Below are 20,914 nucleotides of genomic sequence, written 5' to 3'. Positions count from 1 at the left end.
TCCAGGCAGATTAAGGAATGGGAACTCAGCCAACACAAGGAACAGAAGAACAGTATTATAATTGATTCTTGAGAGATCTGGCAATGGGCCATTTAGCCTGCTTGTTTTTACCTTGGGTCATTGCCCAGACTGGACAATTAAAAGGATATTTTTGTCATAGAACCAGTCATTTTATTTCACTGCTGTTGAAAAAAGTGTTGCTACTAGCTGTGCACATTGATTTAATCTGTAGTTCTAGGATTTTGTGGAACAAAAAGCACTTGCTATAGTTCAGAAATCTCAGAAGCACAACCCTTTCTTAAGGTCTTCTCAAATTAAAAGAATGACCTTGTAAAGGGTAGGTGAAATCTCACCTTCTCTACCTCCCCTTCCCCCCACTTTTCCCCACAGGGAAATTTTAAATACAAACTGACAGCCAAATTCTCCCTTTATGATCACCTACACTTTCCTCTCTCCCATCCTGACTGTTGACATTTGCCAGAAGCACAATGAATCTTTAAAAAGAACTTCTGATGACTGGTGTCATTTATTTTCCATCCTAAGCTAGAGAATGGATGGTGGTGAATATATAGTGTTTTCCATTCAAGACTATTAGCACATCTGTTTTCCAAGGCTTTTTAAGGGTTGCTATGTTCAGCAACAAAGTTATTTTAGTTGCATCAGATCCCATAGGATTACAGCATTTCTGACACTGGAGTTTTCTTACAGGTAGAGTTTTAAGAATCTGAAAATTCAGATTGAGTAAATGTTTTCTAGTGGAATCAAACACTAAAAGTACCATAAAGGAAGAAGAGGAATTGAAGGGCTCGATCTGCAAACTCTCATGCTGCAGGAAGTGACTAAAGCCCCCTGTTCCACATGTACCCGAAGGAATTTAAGTCCAAAACTCCTAGCTTCCAAGGCAGCAGCTTGTTCATTTAACTGTGAGATCATCTGCTACAACTACAGTTCCATATTCCATAATCCTTCAGCTATTATTGTGCACAAGACTTAGAATGAGTCTTCTGCTTGGAGAATAAGAGTTAAATCTGGAGGTGAGACACCTGCATTCCAGGACACTTCTTGAACAGTCTAGTAAAAACAGCCTAAAAGTTCCATATCGCCAAGGGACTTTAGTGTGACACTTAAGTTACTGTTTGGGAGTCCTGCAACATGGTTTTAAACAGACTTGTATGGACACAGGAATGAGAATATGGCACAGAATTGAATAAAGGGATAAAATAATCCCCATGTTTTTCCTAGATGAAAGGATTTGGTAAATTTGGGTGGAAGTCATCCAGGATTTTAAAAATCATAACATTGAAATGATGGGTTTTGGTAAATTATTATTTCTAATAGAGCATAAATGGAGAAAATTTTCCTTGCTGTTTGGTAAGAGTTCATAAGTGTCTAAATATACAAAAAAGGTAAAAAGCTGCATAAAAAGTAATAAAATAATTGTATTAGATTGTCTTTTCTCAAAATTATTTCCTTCTCATACAAAGAGTTTTGAAGTGCTAGCAGGTTCTTGTGGTTTATATTTTTATATTGCAGTTCTTGAAGCAACTGTATATGCCTGGTTAGCTGTTAGAAAAGAGATGCAGAAATTTATCTGTAAGATAAAACAAGTAATTAAAAAATGTCATTGTCTATACAATTTGAAGTATAAAAAATAAATCATAAAGTAGGATGTCACAGTTGATTCTGCCTGAAAAGGGGTGGGGAGATTGCTTCCTCATTCGTCCAAAGTTTAGTTAGATTTGATTAAATAAAAATATACAAAATCAGGCTCAGATCCAAGATCAACACATCTTGTTATCTTATTCTAACTGGTTTAATTTTCTGACCATATATTCAGGACACATATCAGCAGGTCAGCGACTACATTCCATGACTATTGTCAGTCAAGAGAAATGTAACTGGTTTATATATATATATATATTTGGGGTTTTTTTTTTACAAATTTATCTAGTCATCTTGTCAGGAAAACCATATGAAGAAAAAAACCCCATATTTGAAAATAATTATTTTTCACTCATTATCAATGGGACCATTGGAAAACACTGAGTACATTTAAGCCATCAAAACGGAGGCATGCAGAACAGTTTGCTATGCATCTTGGCACACTGGATCCTAGTACCCTCTGGCATTTAAAGCATGGAGTCCCAATTGTTTTCCCAATGCACTAGAAGCTCTGTGGGATTGTGGACTTCCCTTTGCCACAGGATCACAGAAACAGGTAACCTCTGGATATCTCTAGATCAACCCCATACTCAAGGCAGGGAGAGTTAGAGCAAGTTTCCCATGGTAGTGTCCATTTCAGTTTTGTCTCCAGAGAGGAGACAATTCTGGGAAACCCTCACAGTGATACTTTTTCCCTTATGTCACTGCTTTCCCCTTACCTACACAGCCACCCGTGTCACCAGCTGGGTTAGGCATGACGTGCCCTTGGTCAATCCATGCTTAAGTATCTTGAGGGGCCTGCAACAGTTTGTAGCATAATCCTCTCTCCATCATTTATGCTCTATTAGAGCTGTCTCAATTTCAAATCTGTTTGATATCAAATTGCAAGGGAAAGTGATTTGGAAGACAAGTATCAATCACAGAACATCACCAGGTAGATTTCTTGTATGTGTGTGTATGTATTTGTGTGTATGTATAAATGTATGTATAGAATTTAATAAAACAGGTTTATTTAAATCAAGGCATAAAAGAACCAAGGAAATAATCTTCATCTTTTCCCTCTTGGGCTTGTGAGTTCCCTAGTGCTGCACCTAGAACATGCAGAGTTAGAAATGATACAGGACAAAATGAGCTAGATGGGATCAAGCATTAATTTCCTTCTGACTTCTGATATTTTTTAAATGCAAATGTCTTAATTTGTGTGAAAAAGTTCAGGTGAGGTAGGCTGCACCTGTGTAGATGAAGGTAAATGTGGATCTTGAGTGAGAGATACTTGAGTTTATATTGCCCTGTAAAACTTCTCCATTTTTAAATGGAATTTTTGAATAAAACTGCTGAAGTATGTGAGCTCTCCTCAGCTGTCATGTTAACTCCTAACCACTGGCGACTGGGAGGCTTTTCCATTCAGCACAGCCAAAAACAGATTAAATTAATAAAAGGGAGCAGGCTAGTGGTATAATCTGATCTACAGTAAAGCAGTCTGGTCTGGAAACCTCTGACTTTAACATGAATTAAAATCTGAAAGTTTTTTCTAAACTTTCATTGCCTTCCTATGTTCCTGCAGAGATTGCAGTTTCATGTGTCACAGCACCAGTCACAGAGTATTTTTCTTTTGTAGAAACTCTTCCCTACAGATTGTGAGCATGCTAAGACAATGTATATGACATAAGCACACACATACACACTGAAAGTGACATTCTACATCCAAACTGGAGGTTGAAGGGGAAAGGACAAGAGGAGGGAAAAAGCCTGCCTTTAACAAGCCAGAATGGTACCAAACATGATGCTAACTGGGAGAGCACTCTGCTCTCTTAAAAGCAAGCAGCTCTGTGTAACAGCTTCCTTTTATTCCAAGTAATTGGATCTCTTAAAATATGTTTAAATACCAGTGAGTGAGTATCACAAGTTATGTCACTTGGCAATCTTTGAAATCTCTTTTCCCTCAGGGTCAGCAGCAGGGGCAGTGAACCTGGAAGATGCTAACAAGGCTTTTTAAGGCCCAAGTGGTCTCTCTCCAAATTCAAAATCTCTTAATCTACTCATTGGATTTTACAACACAAACTCTGTTTCTGCATGTATTTCTTTCTTTATACATCCTGAGAAGTAATAAGAAATAGCTTTTAAAATAGTTTCCAACTGCTACATGTTAGCTTGGACAGTATGGAAAAAAACCATGCAAATATATTTTCCTTTTCCAAAAGGTTCTAATTAGTGCCAGAAAGGCCATAAGGGTCTATACCAGTTCTGATTATGCAAAACTATTCGGGATTTTGGCTGCAATTTTCCCTCATATTCTTCCATTCCTCTACAACCGTACCCTAACTCTACTGTCTTTTGTGTGCTTTTACTTCTTTATTTCTTCAAATATGACCATCATATCCCCTTAGTTTTAAGACTTTTATCAGAGAGCTCAGTGATTGAAGCAGACTTTTAATTGAGACACTTAACGGACTTTGATTATGTGTGATGGGGGCACGTGCATTCCCAAATGATTGCACAACCACAGCACGGCTTTTCTCTGGGCAAACTGTGCTCAGTGGCACGAAGCTCTCTGTACAAACTGGCTGGAGTGGTGCTGTTGAGGTCGTTTCTAAAAACGACTCTGGAGCCTCTCTTTGCAAATTGTCAGTGTTGTTTTGAGCCTTGCCGAGTCAAAGTCCTTGTCCCCAAGCCCTTCCTCCAAAAGGTCCATATCCTCCTTATCCTGGGTGCCCCAGAACTGATCACAGTACTTCAGATGATTACCTGAAGGTCCCTGAGGTATCTACATGGCTCTTTGCACCTCAGAAACCCTACATGGCTCTATAGCAGCATTTATGGAAGGCCTTTGATTTCATGTATACTTCACAAAACCTGCTGTTTACACAAGAACGATATCCACAATTAGGGTTTTTTTGCATATATTTGCAAATAGAAGGAGGAAAAAAGAGTTATTTTATCTTTTGCTTACAAAAATAATCATTGAGAGTAACCAAGAATTTGCACACAACTAGGCAGGGCTCACTCAGAGAGGGTTTCTGAAAATGAAAGAAATAGAGACAACCTGAATGCATGTGCAATTTTATTCTTACCATTGGCTGCTTTACTTTCTGTGCTATTTTGATCTCTAGGCATATGCTCTTTTGCTTCTAACATGTTTATGCAAATTTTCTCCAGTTCCTACCTGCAAGTGTTCGCAACATGACAAGTATTCTGACATATTTATGTGACATACCTTTTGAGAAGATGATAAGGACATTACAGCACCACACTTGCAATGCTATAGATGAGGGCTGTCATGCTTTCCATTCTAAAACAATATTTTTAGAGGGTTTATAGTCCTGGAACAAAAATTATTTTTGGACCTTTATTTAATATACATGACTGGAATAACATATCTCTGGATGCAATGTGAGAAAATATAAGTTCAGTAGAATTTAAATATTCAGTGCCAATGAATATACACAATTTGTGAGAAATGGGGTTTTGCCCGCATCAGTATTCTTTAAAATTCTGTTTTGCAGCTGGTTTCAACTCTGCCATAGCTACGTAGATTTTAGGATACAAATATGTGCACATCTGTTGTAATTCATATAAAAATAAAACATTCCTGTAAGTGTGAAGAATGAATGCCCCTCTGATGCAGGTGGTTTTAGACAAAAGATGGTAACAATTCAAAAGACCTGTTAAAATGGTACTGATGTTTTATGGAAAAAAAAAAAAACAAAAGGAAAATACATAAATCAATGGTTTGTTGCTGCAAGATCTCATATGTTTCCTCTGCCACTCGGGCACATGTTAAGGATGTTGCAGACAATTGCTATTTTTAAAGGTTTTTTGTTAACGTTCTTTAGGTATATGGAAATGTTCTCCCCTGAAAAATACTCCTTAACTACTTCAAGAAGCAGTTTTAACAGACATTGCCTTTCTGCCATTTGAAAATACCATCAGATCTCCTTTGGATTCAAACATAGCATGGCACTGTTCTTGTACTGGTATCAAAGCTTGTGGTACTTAGTCATTCTTTTCCAGGTACCTAATAACTGGAGAAAATGGATGACAGCTAGCTAGAAGTAGTTCTCTTTAGCAATGTCATCAACTGAGGAAAAAAAACATCTCCCAGCATCCTCTAAAATTTGTTTGAAAGGAAAAGCTAGAGTCTGCAAATACAGTGTTCTTCAGCTCACCTTGATCTTCTGCAAAACCTAGTTGTGTCAAATTCCAGTGAAAAGTTTCTGCTACTAGAAGAATCTAATCACCTGAAAAACTAGCAGTGTCTCAGTGCCATGCTTCTGCCCAGAGCCTCATGGTATTGCACTGGACATTATTAGGCCACATGTCAGCAGTTTCTGTGATATGACTGAACCACTGCTGCCCTGTGTGCTCATTTAAGAAACCCAGAGTGGTGCCACAAGTGCCTCTGGCTTGGGCAAGTGATGCCATCCTGTAAAGCATGGGATGCATGGAGCAGACTGACTGTGTTCTAGCATCAGTTCTTTGCTGAGATACCACACGTTCAAACAACCTACATGTAAACATCCAGCCACATCACTTTACATCCCAAGTGAGCCCCAAGCACCTTTGTTCAAGGTCAAGTCAGCTCAAAGTACAGGCAGATGAGGTACAGGCAGCCCCCCCACGGAGAGGAAGGATGAGAGTTATCTACCCAACCCTGCAAAAAAAAAGCTGTTTCTCTGCTGAGATTTTGAGCAGAGGACAAGGGTTCATTCCAGGTAACATCTTACACCCGTGAAATTCTGTTCCTTTGCAGATGTCTTAACCCCCTAGGTGCTTGAACTCCTTAAACACTGCCTCTCCTCACCAGAAAGCCTCTGGAGCCATTAGCTTTAGGTGTTCATTCATGCCAAGGAGCACACAGAAACTGGTTTCTACCTGCTAGAGAAGGAAACCTTTCACAAAACCAAGTGCTAGTGGGAGCACTGGGCCAGGAAGTATGGAATCACACTGAAGTCCTATTTACTCCCAGGAGTGCAAACCAGTGGGCCAGGAAAACTGACAGATCACTGTGCCCTGGCCACTCGCTCTCCCCAGTTATCCTGAAACCAGCAACAGCAGAAATTGTGCATGTGGAAGGGAAATGAGAAAAGAAGGAAACCAAATCTATTTTAAAAGTTAGAGGACTTGGCTAGCAGAGGGGAAAGCTGCTTCTGTCTCCTTTCCCTCTTTACTTGTAGGATAGTGTGCAACTGCAGTAGAGAGCATAGGTGGGAGCCCGCATCCTCCATGGGTCATGGGCTGCTCCGTGGCTTGTGTCCATGATGGTTCATGGGTCTAACTTCACCAGGAAGGTTGGAGCATAGCCATTCTTTTTTATTTCTAGCATTCAAAGGTTCATAAACTGTACTGCATGCACAGAATACACCATCTTCCCTCCCCCATTTATATGCAGATACACACAGATCGAGGTATAACTTAAAGGCAGGTTTCTGCCCTGGAGTAAACAACATAACTGGAAGGTTACTAGGAGAACAGCAGGTGATAATGCTATTTCTTTCTTCAAAATAAAGCCAGGCCTGTTCCATTATGTGCTGCCTATATTTCAAAATGCATATGGGTGCTTACCATTCCCAACTGGTAAGCTAGGCCTTCAGAAAGTTATGTACTAGCTAGAGCTTGTGTACTAGCCCTTCCTTTGAGATCTGCTTTCCTCCTTTGAATTTAAGAACTTTTTTCAGGGACACTAGAATTGCCCCTCCTTTTTCCCTCTTGCAACAGATCTCAGCAGTTTGCTATCTAACCCTGCCTTCTGTCCTGAATAGACTCCACGAAAAATGGAGTTTTTTTTATATTATCCTTTTCAGGATAATATGACTTGAACAAATTTCTTCTATCTGACATTTCTTCTTTTAGCCTAAAACTTTATTTTAATTCTAGGAGAAAGCTAATAATAATGAGGTAAAAAATAATGAATTCCTCAGATTAAAAAAAAATAATAAAATAAAAACCATTCACGTGCATTAAAGAATAAAGACTGCTATAAATCACATTCATTCAGAGAAAAATAATTTTAAAAAATCTGTGATTCGTAGATTTTTACGTGAATCATGTGAATCATTCCAACCTCAGGAAGGAGTAGGGCTGATGTACCTTGTACTTTATCCTATGTGGGGATTTTTCCACAAAGAATAAATCAACAGTCCTGCATGGAAAGACAGTCCTCCTCAGTTTTCACAACCCCACATGCCCACTGGTAAATTTATGCCCTAGTCCACCTGCTACCATGGCATCACGCCCACTCATACCAGGTGAGTACCTCACAGAAGCCAACCATCAAATCTCTGGACGGCTTGGGAAGGTTAATACAGAGAATACCAAGAGTCAGGTTTTTGAAGAGGCTCCTGGCACATCTTGTGTTTTTAATGATTAGGAACTCACCCTCAGGGCTGTGTGTTACGAGCTCAGTCCTTGTAGCAGGGGACTGGAGCAGATGGCTTGGCAAAATCAAAAGGTTCTTGCCTTTACAAAAATTAAAGATTAATTTGTTGTTTTCTTCTAATAGGAAATTTCATGCTGACGAACAGTATTGAGCTGACAGGCCTATATTTCTCCATCCATCTTCGGTTCAGAGAAAAGCATAACCATCCTTATGTTAACTCCACAGACTGTCTACACCCTTCTATGCAGTGATGAGAAAATATTTCAGCATTCCCAGCTATTTTGCTTTTGGCGTCGCTGCTGTGGTTTCCAACAAGGATGATATCACTATGTGTTTATAGATTTATTTGTTTGTTTTTCATGATGTGGGCAATAGTCTACTACAAGCTGGCTTGAGGTCCAACTATATCATGTAGACCAACCATCTGGCTCAGGATTAATAAATGGTAACAGTTTTAGCCATTGCTGCAGATATGGAACATGAGAGGAGAAACCTTCTTATTGGATAAGCAATCACCCTGTCACCTGAAGCAGCCAGATTAGTCAGTACGTGGTGCTGAGTCCTAACAGACTTTGATGGTCTGATCAGCAGTGGTATGTAATAGAAATGCATTTCAGAATATTGGACAAGTGCAGAGGATGAAAGGGGATTAGTCTTTTCTGTACAGGGGTAATGGGAATTAACCATGGTCATAAGTTTTCTGTTGGAAATTTTCATGTTCCTGTGTGAACACCACGTGTAACAACAAAGGGTTTGTGAGATTCAATGTAATGGAATCTGGTTTTATATTTAGCCGGTTTAATCTATTTCAAAAGACAGAAGGATTGAAAAAGTGTTTTGCTGAAAATGACAATAGATATCCGCACTGTTTATCCAATGCTAGTAGCTCTTTTTAAGGCATTTCTAAAGCCCACACTCCAAAATCTTTACCATTTTGAACCCCAAACCCTCATAGGAGGTCATTAAGCATACAGGCAGAGGAACTGCACAGCTGCTCCTCCAGTCATACTAATCTCTAGACAGATGCTCTTCTTGTTCATGGGCTGTGATGAATGCCAAAGAAACTATTAGAGAAGATTGACTTAGACTGGACCATGATCCTTGGAGAACTGGTTTCAGACTGCAAGAAGAACTGAAGCATCACATAGTGAGTTGCAACGCAAATGACAGTGTGATCAGACAGAGCTGCCTTTCAGCTGGGTTTTCTTCTCCAGCATTTCTGAATGCAGTCTTGCTTGAAGAGACAAAACCCAACACTAAAGCATGCTTCCATTATTTTCTCTACTTACTTGCTTGCTGAATTTGCTGCAGCTAACTTGGCTGCTCAACTTTGCCCAAGTCTGACTTACAAGAGATTCCCAGGCATTTCTGTATCGATCCTGTGTTCGTCCACTGGCTGCTGTGATCTGGTACCATATCTGTTGGAAATATTTAAAAGCAGTGAAAAGTAGGCTAAAGGCAGACAGCCATTCCCCAACATGATCTTCCCTGCCCTGCAGAGGAGGCCTGAACACAAACTAGTTATTACAAAACTCAGAGATCACACCTGCTCCCCTCCTCCGAGGCTCACAGAAAGATCACATGCCTTTATCAGGTCTGAGTCCAGGGACCTGTCTGTCCAAAGAGAGGTGTCATCTGTGGTACATCCCACTGCAGACCTTACTTTTCTGACCTTCATAGCTACAGCAGATGTTCTTGTTATGCTGTTATTCTGGGGAAGGGAGCCTCTCTGGGCTCCCGGGCTCTCATCCAGCTGCAGCTGTGGAAAAAGGATACATATAATAATAATGGAATCTTCTTTCTGTCGTTTCAGCTTACATCATCTTGGCACCAGCAGACAAGGTAGCATTAGTCAGTCAGTCACAGGGTTTCTGTGGACTTTTCTTCCAAACCACCACCCTTCTGTCTCCATTGCCACTCTGCCTTTGCTCTTATTCTCACTCCTTCCCAACTGGAGTGATTTCAGACCTAGGAAATAGAGTGGCTTTTCTGCTGACCACTGTGCATTTCCTCAGCTCATACCTCCTACATGTGCTAACTGTGACATTTGGAAACACAGAAAGCTCAATCCACTTAGTAAAGGTGTACCTATGTAAAAGTCTTGCAGTGCGTTGCTTGCAAAGTAGCAAATACCTGTGTCAGCCTTTATTCTATGGACCAGTTCTCTGGTTTATGCCTTCTATAAGGAGTAAAATATAAGTTGCCCCCACTAAAGACTTACAGAGGATTTCGAGCAATATATTCCTTTACATGTATCTCAAGCAGCTACATCCCTGAAGGATCTCTACTGCTAGGGAAATACCCTGAAGGGTATCTTATCACATATAATTGCACCTTTTTTGAAAGATATACACAAAACTACTTCAAGTTGTTATGCAAACAATCCCTACTTATTTTGTATAGGGATTCACTGCAAGAAGGAGCAGAATCTGTGAGCATAAAGAATGATGAGGAGGCAGGGGGAACACTTGGGGAAAGGAAACTTGTTCACAGTATGCTATCCCATAATGATGGGAAAAGCTGTGTAGTCTGATTTGTCAAAAATAAGGAAATGTTACAATTTTTAGGCCTGCTATAGTTCTTATTTAATTTTGCAGAAGCTTGTAAGAGGCCATTTATTTTTAACATAAAACTCTTCCCTGAAACTACGGCTTGCCAGGAAAACCAATGCCACTGTTGTACATTGACTTAATCATAAAGAATGAAAATAAAATGCTCTTAACTGACATCCAGGAAAACTAGCTGAAATGAATTGCAGTTAAGCAGGTAAGGCACAGTCTTGACAAATGTGAGAAGACACAGAGGACAAGAATTGGTAATGACTTTTCCATGTTAACAACATCTAAAAGTGTTACCCTCTATGTGTTTGTGCTAAGCCTGCTGATGGGCTAAAACCAAATAGAATTCCTGGACCAGAGTGAAAATCTCAGGAAAATGAGCACTGCCTTCCTATAAAAAATAGGGAATCCAGAATTATTGCCTCTGGCAGTGAATAAAATTTGAAAGCAGACTGTGTTCCTGCAATGCTCTCTATTCAACCTTAAAGATCCAGTATGCTTAAGCATTATTTCACATAGAGCATGGAGGCAGGTATCCAGTTTTCTTTTCTTGTTAACACCCCCTGAATTTCATCCTCTCTTTCTGTTTCCTCTACCTTTCAGATTCCTTAGGGAAGACATGTGCAGCTTGAACAACCCAAACCAGAGTTCTTTCTCCTTAAGAATTTTTTATGTTTGCTATTTCTTCCAATACGCTTCCTATTTTTTCTGCCAAATAGCACTCACAAAAGCCCTCTTAAGAGAATAATAAGAAAAAGGCTGAACAGAAGGTGTTTAGTCTGAATGCTGGCTTCATTTCAGCAAATCAAGAAGTGAGTATGTTTCAGACAACTTTGTAAATCACAATCTGAACACAAACACTAGAGCCTCATCATATTTCACTTTTGGATACAAGCATGGGTTTCATACAGAAGAAGAGCTTATTTTTTTGCAGATAGGAAATTTGCAGAGGGAACCTTAAGATCAAACACTAAGAAATACACAAGAGAAAAAGACAAGAAAAAGAAGGCATTTAACTTTTATGTGGTTGCATTTTATTGTGACCAGGGTTGAACCCTTCTATTTACAGTTGTGGAGAAAGAAAATATTTTCCTGACCACAGTTGAAGAGAGACCCTGACAGGGCTTTCCTGCTTGCCATCTCCCATGTCATCAGTGTTTTCTGGGAGAAGAATTTGAGGTGGTTTTCCACCTAAGTGGTTACAGCTGTTTCCACAGGATCAGTCAGATGGAGTTTCTGCCTCTGTTTATTTTGGCTCTGATTTTCGGCTGGAGCCCAGCAGGATGACAGTGTTTGCTCAGGGTCTTGGGACTTTGGACAAACATTCCAGAATTTCTGACTTCTTAACATTAATGTTTGATGAATTCTGCTCTTAATTTCTTCTGGAAAAATGTCAAGCCCACTGGGGATTACCCTTAGTCCTACAACAGACTTTTTTTTTTTTTTTTAAGGGAAAAGGAGAAAATCATTTGCTAAGCTGTGAAAATGAGCATGCTTTAAAAATTAGGGAATGCACTTTTCTAAAACTGCAGGCTTCAGTTATTTTGTAATTTTTTTTGTAATTTTTTAAAAGTTTTCTTTTTAAGAACACTGCTTGACAGGAAATATCTACAGCTAAATCTTCCACAAAAAACTGTTACACATAGGGCTTTAGCTGGGAAGGTTATTATGCAGAAGTTAAGTAGCTCTTTCTCCAAGTTGCTGTTTTGATAGCCTCAAAGCATACTGCGTCAATTCACCGTTGTCAAAGGCGACCTTCAGAAATCAAAATAAACACCCAGGTGAAATTCTGACCCCAGTGGAGAGAACAGCCTTTATCATTGACTTCAGCAAGGTCAGGACTTCCTCCTTAGTACCTTATCTCCTGAACAATGGAAAAGCACAAGTCACACAAGCCACATCTTGAGGAGCATTTACTAGCTCAAAGGGATGGATAGAGAAATTTATTTGCAAAAATATGCATAAATGCACAGAATTAAATCTATATTTAAGTTATATTCAATAAGCTCACTGTATTGCATGGAGTGGCTGCTGATTTTTGTACCTACATATCTTTAGTAGCTTGCAAGGAACATCTAAATGTTCTATATGTGTCTAAATGATACTTACACCATCATCAGCTGACTTCAGGTTAGCTAGACAGCTGTACTTCAGAGGTCAGTGTCTGATTTACACTAAAATACCACTAAAAGCTAATGTTGTAGAGTCCCTATGGGTAACAGGGGTTCCCTCCAGAGACACATCAGAAGGAGGCAGATGGGGATTAGGCCCAGATAGATCTGGGAAGGGTTTTTTTGTTCCAGGTCTGTGTTCTCTTTTTCTTCTCCATGCCTCTTCTCCCTCCTTCAGTAAGAAAAAAGGGAATCAGGGCCTCCTCAAGTAACACAAATGGTCTTAGCTTTGTTGATTTACACCAGCTAAAGAACTATGTTCAAGAGTTATTATAAAGCTTTCAAAAACAAACAAAACAAAAAAAAAGGAAAAGGAAGGAACTCATGTAAATATATTTGTGTAAATATGACTAGACACAGGAAGGTGGTTTCCTAATGAATATACAAGCTTTCACAGCAGCAGTTTTATGCAAAATGCTTCACAACTTTTCGCAGGCTGCAAGCAGTGTACATGGGCCATGGTGACAGCATCCACCTGTCTGGAGAAGTTAGATTGAGGGACAGATCTAGTTTATTATTTGGATCCTGATTACTGTCCTTTCCTTCTCAGTCGGTACTGTCAGTGGTCTAGATAAGGAATATATTTAATCTGTGCCCATACATTTGAATTTACTGTGCAAAAAAAGCAGAAAGAACTGGAGGGAAAAAAAAAATTTGTAGATGTGAAACATTGTGTTTGTACTTTAAAGTGCAAAAAGGACAGATCAAAGCATTTATTGAAGCTCACACCATTTCCCTGTGGAAAAAAAGGCAAAACAAAAACCAACAAAACACTCTGAAAATGTCTGCCTTGGGTATTTTCAATGGACAAAGAGCAATAGACCATCAGTTATGAACTTTTTCCTTTCTTTCTTGCTTTCTTTCTTTCTTTCATGTAAGTGAGGCTGGAAAGCTGGAAATGGTATGGCTGGAATTCTTTATCTGGGGGCATATAGAGAAAAGGTAAAACAAAAGCTAAATATACAACATAAAATTAAAAAGAGAGGTTCTCAGAACAACAGTTTGGAAAATTTGGCTGCTCCACCCTATGGACACACAAGGCTTCCTTCCAAGTGACTACCAGAAAAGGAGGGATTACCATCCTAAAGCCACCTTTGATTAATTGTCACAGTGTACCCTCTATTTGGTGACCCACATTTCTATTAAAAATAGTAACTAGCCTAGTAGCAGTCTTGGGGTGTATTTTACCCAGGTAGCTAGGCCAGCCCTTTGCTTGGAAGCTGAGAGGTAATGCAATATCTGAAATATTTGGAAAATGTGCTCAATCTAGGCCAGATAGAAGTTTACAGTGGAAAAAACGATTTGAGCATGCAATTCACTTTTGTGAGATATTAAGCAGGAGGAAGGAACAAAAACATTAAAAATGTATTGTCAACTATACAGATGTATAATATATAAAAATCTTTTAAAATTGTCATTCTTTGGAGCATATTTACATAGAGACATGATCTTGTAATAGCAGGTAAATAGGGTATATTAACCAGCTGCCAAAGATGCAGTGGAACACAATGCAAAACACTGAGTCCATTAGATGACTGACACCTGCATGTCACATCTCTTGATAAAATTCTGAACAGCTTCTGATGACACAAATAATTTGTCTTGCCAGGAGGGAGATACTTGGATCCTTAAAAAGTTAAAAGATAGTTATGGGGGGAAGGAAAAAATCTTTAACAATATTATTGAAGATTTGTTCATGGTGTGTTTGCTGGTTGCATAATTACTAGGGGAAACATATTAGGTAGTGTGAGATCATAAATAATGCACTCATGAGGAATGTGGGTGTGATTCTTGTAAAAGGAGAACCAGAAGAATCTGTTACAAAGTTGACGTTCCTCTGAATAAATCTGTCTAGCTATTGTTGCAACAGTCCATATTCCCAATGTATCAATCATAGAGGTTTACTATTTTTCATCTTTCATTAGAACAAAAAAATACCTTCAAGCTATATTAAATCCATATGTCATTTGGAACACAGGGAATCCAGTTTTCTAAAACCATTAAGTGATTTACTGATATGTAATTTCAAATCTATCCTTTCGAGGCACTGAATTCATGAGCAGAGTTTGGAAATATAAAGACAACATAAAACTTAGTTCTGCTAAACCAAGTCCATAGCACATCATCATACAAAGCAACGCAGACCTAGAATATGAAAAACCACACCCAAAAATAGTAAGAAGGATTCGTTGTTGGACTATAAATGCATGTAGATACATATGGATGTATGGATATAGATGGACTCACCAGAATAATTTTCTTTGTTAGTAATGGCTAATAGCAACTGTTGAAATTTTGCTAGAATATTTTTGCAACTGCTAGTTTATATAAAATGAAGGTAAGACACTCTAAAATGCAGACAGCACTTTATAACTTGGTTTAGAATAAATATCAGCATGGCCAGCAGAACTGAGCCATCCCTTAAGCATGCTGAGAAGGTAGGCATATAATAAGAAAGTCAATGAGAACCAGTTTACACATCAGCAGAAGATGGTTGTATAAATAGAACTGCAGAGTGGAAATGAACTCTGAATAAACCAGGTTTTGCTCAGAGACAGGCAGCTGCAGCATTAAAGTTTGTCACAGGCTCCCCAGTGAATTGGTCACAGCACCAAACCTGCCAGAGCTCAAGAAGTGTTTGGACAGTGCTCTGAGGCATGTGGTGTGACTCTTGGGGTGTCCTGTGCAGAGCCAGAAGTTGGACTTGGATGTTCCTTGTGGGTCCCTTACAACTCAGGATATTCTATGACTCTATGTCTATAATGCAGTGTTACAAGTATCACGTTATACCAGCAAGATACAGGAAGGCAAGAAAAATGTTTTCAGGTCTGAGGAATGATCTGTCTTCAGCAGTTGTATAGCCATTTGCAGGAGATACACAATTAATCTGGAAGGTACTGGAAGATACAGATGAGTTTACTATTGTCTTCATGAGACTGATCGTTGTCATACCAATTCCACACTAGTATATAATATGCTAATAGAAGTACCCTCAACTAGAGCATGTATTACTTTTTCCCAAATATGCAAAAACTGTATGATAATCAGGAACACAGCTGATGTTTCAAAATAATGCAAACTGGAGGGAACAGAAATAAGGAAAATATTCTCAGTCACATATTATGAAACCTTCATGTTTGGCACAACCCTCTCTTGTCCAAGAATCTGGGACCAGCATGTTTTTATCATCAATGATTTTTAAAATTATATGTATAATATCTAGTTAATGTATAAATGTATAAATATATTTGTAATGCATAGGGATTCTTAGAAATTCAGGCCCTAATAAAACAAAATGGTTTAGTGCCTCAGGGCCTTTGAGAGCTCATAATAAATTATCTCTGCAGGTCAGTCTTGTAGTGCACTAGCAGCAAAGTGTGAAAATGCTGGCACTGTTTCAGTGAGCAGTGGCTTTTAGCTGCCAGAACAGACACCTTTAAAAATCAAGAGATTGATTAAAACTTCTCAAAAAAATTGCAAGAAAATTATTTATTCTACTATTTAATACAAAGATTACTGTACTTGTATCTTTCCTCGGCTACTGAAATAGCTGATGGGTACCAAATTAAGGTTATAGAGTGCAGCTAAAATTTCAGTCAAAGAAAAAGACAGGTTGTAAAAGGAAAGATAGAACAAAAGAGCTTCAGTTGCACTGAAAAATCAGTGGCACTAATCACTCTAGAAAAGCAATTTGGAAAATGCCCCCAACAGTCATTGTCACGAGGAGGTATTAAGGGCACCAGCACCTCTCTGACTCAGTAATTGCCAGTTATGTCTACAGCTAATTATTTACTGGCTCCTGGTAGCTCCTCTGGAGCTAGTTTTACTGAGTAGAAAGAATCAGCTTGTGGTTGAAAGGAACTGTAAAAATACCGGTAATTTGTTGTTGCAGACTGGTTTTCTTTTGCCTTTTCAGCAGCAGCCTGCAGCAAACACAAGGCTGTCTTGTCATTCTTCCCTGTCATTCATTGCACTGGTCTGTTTGTCTCAGAGCAGAAGAGGTAAGGCAAAGGCATGCTCTAAACAAGTGTGTTGTACTAGTGAAGACTGTAAATAGAGGCAGGGTATGAAAGTACCTCCCACTGAACCACATAAATAGCTTTGTTGAAACACAACCTTTCTCTAAGGAGAAAATTGTTTGCAGTGGAACTAAAGGTCTTTAAAAAGCAATTTTTCACTGATTTACACTATGTATTCTTAAAACAAAATAAGAATGCCCTCACATAAAGGAGGAGCTGCATGGATGAATTGTTTCTCTCGGTTAGACAGGCTTTCATGTCAAACTGATCTTGTTTTGAGCTGCTTTTAGCTTCAAATATTTATTTTAAAAGGCAGAAAATCATTGTTAATTTTATGTTGTCAAACAGCCAGCCCATGCTTCATTTGGGAGCTAGCAGAGAGAGACAAGCATAAGAAACATCCTGCTATCTAGTGGACTGGTAATTTTATTCTAATCAATTTAACAAATTGAGTGTAAAAGCAAAAGGCTTCACAAGGGAAATATTTCAACTCTAGTCTTGAATCTCTGTCACTGTCCCTTCACTCATTCTTATATCACACCTTCTCCAGCCAGGAACTGAACCCCATATGCTGCCAAATATGGAGAATTTTTTAACACTCTTCCTAACACCCCTCCTAACTCCCCCAGTTTCCACTTGCCTACTCTCAATCTCTTTCCTTACAAAGTGGGGACCATTAGTCCATTACTTCTATCTTCTATGCCCTTTCTAATTCTTCCTCTAGTTTGTCCTCCCCAAAGTCTCCAAAGCCCAGCCATGCCCAACACATGTTCTTTTTATCCTGTGATGCCGGTTATGTGAATCCCAGCCGCCCTCTCCTATTTAAAAGTGAGCTACGGTATCTCATGCATGTCTGTGGAGAAAATCAATGCCAGAGGCAGGTGTAGGTGAACCTGAATAGCTGAACCACACAAAACAGAAGGCAGAGTAGCTCAGGTGAGCCAGGCCAAGTGGATCACAAGAAACATGGACTCCAACCATCCCTTCAACAGTTTATACCTAATGCTAGTGGCAGCAACTAATCATACAGTACTGCCACTCTCTTGGGAACAAAGAAGGGCTTTTTGCTTCATCTTTGGGAATGGCAAGAATGAAAAGGCTAAGACATTTCAGGGTTTGGGAGCATACCATATAGATTATTTTGGACATACTGATTTGGACTTCCATGTGTGTAGCTACCTGGGGTAATGCTAATGAAGAAATTACTTGATGCATGCTACCTGCCACAGGTTTTATGAGATAATCAGTGATCCCAAGCCTAGTGTTATCAAGACTAATATAACACTAATTTAGATACAGAGCAAGGGAGTGCAGATGGACATGAGCCACACATGGATTGCAAATCCAAAGTTTTCTTGCATCGCTGTTCACAGAATAGATCATGTTGGAAGGGACCACAGAGGGTCATCTGGTCCAACCTCACTGCTCAAGCAGGGTTATCCAAGAGCACATTGCTCAGAATTGCATCTAGATGGTTCTTGAATATCTCCACTGAGGGAGACCACAATTTCTCTGGGCAACATGTCCCAGTGCATGGTCATCTGCACAATGAAGAAGTTCTTCCTAATGTTCAGGTAGAACTTCCTGTGAGTTGGTTTCTGCCCATTGCCTCTTGTCCTATTGCTTGGCACCATGAAGAGCCTGGTTGTTTGCTATATCCCTGCCATTGTTCTGTTACAGTTCCACCAAGAATAGACAAATTTATTTCTGCTTATATGTAATTATTTCTGAACATGTAGCTGTAGTTTTGGATTGCTGAATTCTATAGCTTTAACCTGATGTTCACGGCCACACCTTCTTGTGACAGCAGTAAAGACTCACTGACTATTACTCACTTGACTTTCATTAAATCTGCACACCAAATTATATGGACTAGTGAAGGGTTTGAGCTTTCCTACATAAGCAGATACCTGCTTTCAATTCTTTTAGGTGTCCAGAATTCATTTCACTGAACAGAAGGGCCTAGTCAAATATTAAAGTCGTGTTCTGCAGAAGGAACCTGTTTGCCTTCAGCTTTCACTGAATTTGTCACAACTCTACTTGCAGCACATTTTGGAAGAACATATTTTAAGACATACTGCTGTACAACAACTAAATCTCAGTGCTGATAAATCACATATCTGGTCTGAAAAGGCAGGAAAAAGAGGAAGGAAAAAGGTCTCTAAAAACCTTTACAGCTGGCTAAGGGAGAAGCATATGGAACTTTCCTATGTATGGATATGGATATGGATATGGATATGGATATGGATATGGATATGGATACTTCTCCTAACAGTTAATAATAGCCTTCAGTTACAGAGCAGTGTTTGTCAGGATAGACCCCAAAGCATTTTACAGCATCCAGCTACTATATGCACATCGCTGAAATGCACTAAGCTATCCTCTGAGAGAAAAGGGCAGTTGGTATTGTGGAACAAAGGGTTCTGTGATACTGGATACGTATGAAAGTTTAGTTCTTATCAAGTGAGATACTAATTCACAGCAACAAAGATCTTGCTTGGGTTTGTAAAGGAAAGAGGCGCCTTGACAAACAATTGACCTGCATCACACTGAATGTGAAAGGAAGAGAGATTTCCTGACATGAACATAAAGAAAAAAATTGTTCAAGAGGAAGATAACTTCTTCTTGAATGGCTCATGGAAACATCATCTCCTAGTGTTCCCTGATTTCAACTTACTAAAAGGACATGTCAATAGTCTAGTTTTGCCTGGTTCTTTATTGTGGTTACAAACAGTGCAATCCTCGCGTTTCGGCCACTAAGTCCCTTCTGTCAAGGTTTTGTCACAAGCCATGGTTGAGAACTGGAGGGTGATGCTACTGTCATGAAAAAAATAAGTTAACACAGAATTGTAAAAAATTATCACATCATAAAATGAAAACATGTTGCTTGGTACCCATGGCAACTGCAGAAACCAATGCTCTTTAACAGCCTTGCCTGAAATCATGTAAACTGCTTTGATAAAGCATGAATTGTGGCAGATGGATATGTGAAAATAAAAATAACTTTGCATACAATCTATTGCCCACATGGGACACCCTTGAAATAGTGTGAGTTATATAACCCTATCAGGAGTCATTTTGTTAGGAGACCAAGATAGAGGTAGCATTTTCTTCATACATCTAAACAGAGTTAAGAACAGGTTCTGCAGAAATGGTGTAATAACTAAACCTAGCAAGCAAATTCTCCCTTGCATCTCTGAGAAGTAAATCTAAACCTGAGCTCCACAGAAGACGAGCTGTGAGTCTCTTGTGCCAGAAAAGGGACTAGTTTTGGGCTGTGACCCAATTTCACGGTTAGAGCACCTGCTTCATGGCATAGGCTAGAGCCACAGATTGGCTTTCTGTAAGCAAGAATCATGAGGGGACCGTGGCAGAGGTGAAAACAGAGCCAGACACACGCTAGGCCAAAGTAGCCTCCCCCAAGCCACTTCAACACTGCTCCATGGATCCGTGGTTGAATATAGTTCCACTGGTTGTTTTTCCTTCAGAAAAGAAAACCTACCTTCAGCTCAGTATAAGCCATCACTGAATGAACTGGATACCAGTTAGTGTCAGAGGAAATTAGAACCTGGGTCTGTTAGCACCAGATTGCAGATTAAACCTACTGCTCTGGTTTTAATAACCTTTCCCTTAAAGGAGCTATGTCTTGCTTCTTGCTTTATATTTGGCTTTTGTACAACAGCTCTGGAACATGCAGTATCCATCACTTCAGGGAATGAGGGTGAGAAACATGTGGAAGAATTAGGAATTGCTCAAGAATATGAATCTACAGTTCTGGTAAGAAGAGCTCCTATTTATTCAGAGGTTGTGTGGCCTGAGCAGCCAGGGTTCCCTCCTGGGCTAGGGGCATCCTCTGCTCAGTGCATGAAAAGGCAGCCTCAAGGTTGTTGATCTTTCCGAGGCAGGAACCATGTCCGTGGTCTTTATTTTTTCTCTCTCCTGGAAATTAAACTAAATCTATCAAATTCCGTTTTGTAGAACCTGATAAGTCATGAAACAGAGACTACTCTTCGTCTTTACAAATCTGAACACATGAAGCTAAATACCCAAATTTCAGTAAATTTAAAACTTCACCATAAAGGCTCTGGATTAACATTGCCATCTCCAAGACTGGTGTCCTCTGCCCAT

Source organism: Corvus kubaryi, unplaced genomic scaffold (genome assembly GCF_017639235.1).
Source record: "Corvus kubaryi isolate FWS band 111438036 unplaced genomic scaffold, C.kubaryi_AGA036_p1.0 split3-73, whole genome shotgun sequence".
Classification (NCBI taxonomy): Eukaryota; Metazoa; Chordata; class Aves; order Passeriformes; family Corvidae; genus Corvus; species Corvus kubaryi.
Note: the sequence above shows the minus strand (reverse complement) of the source record.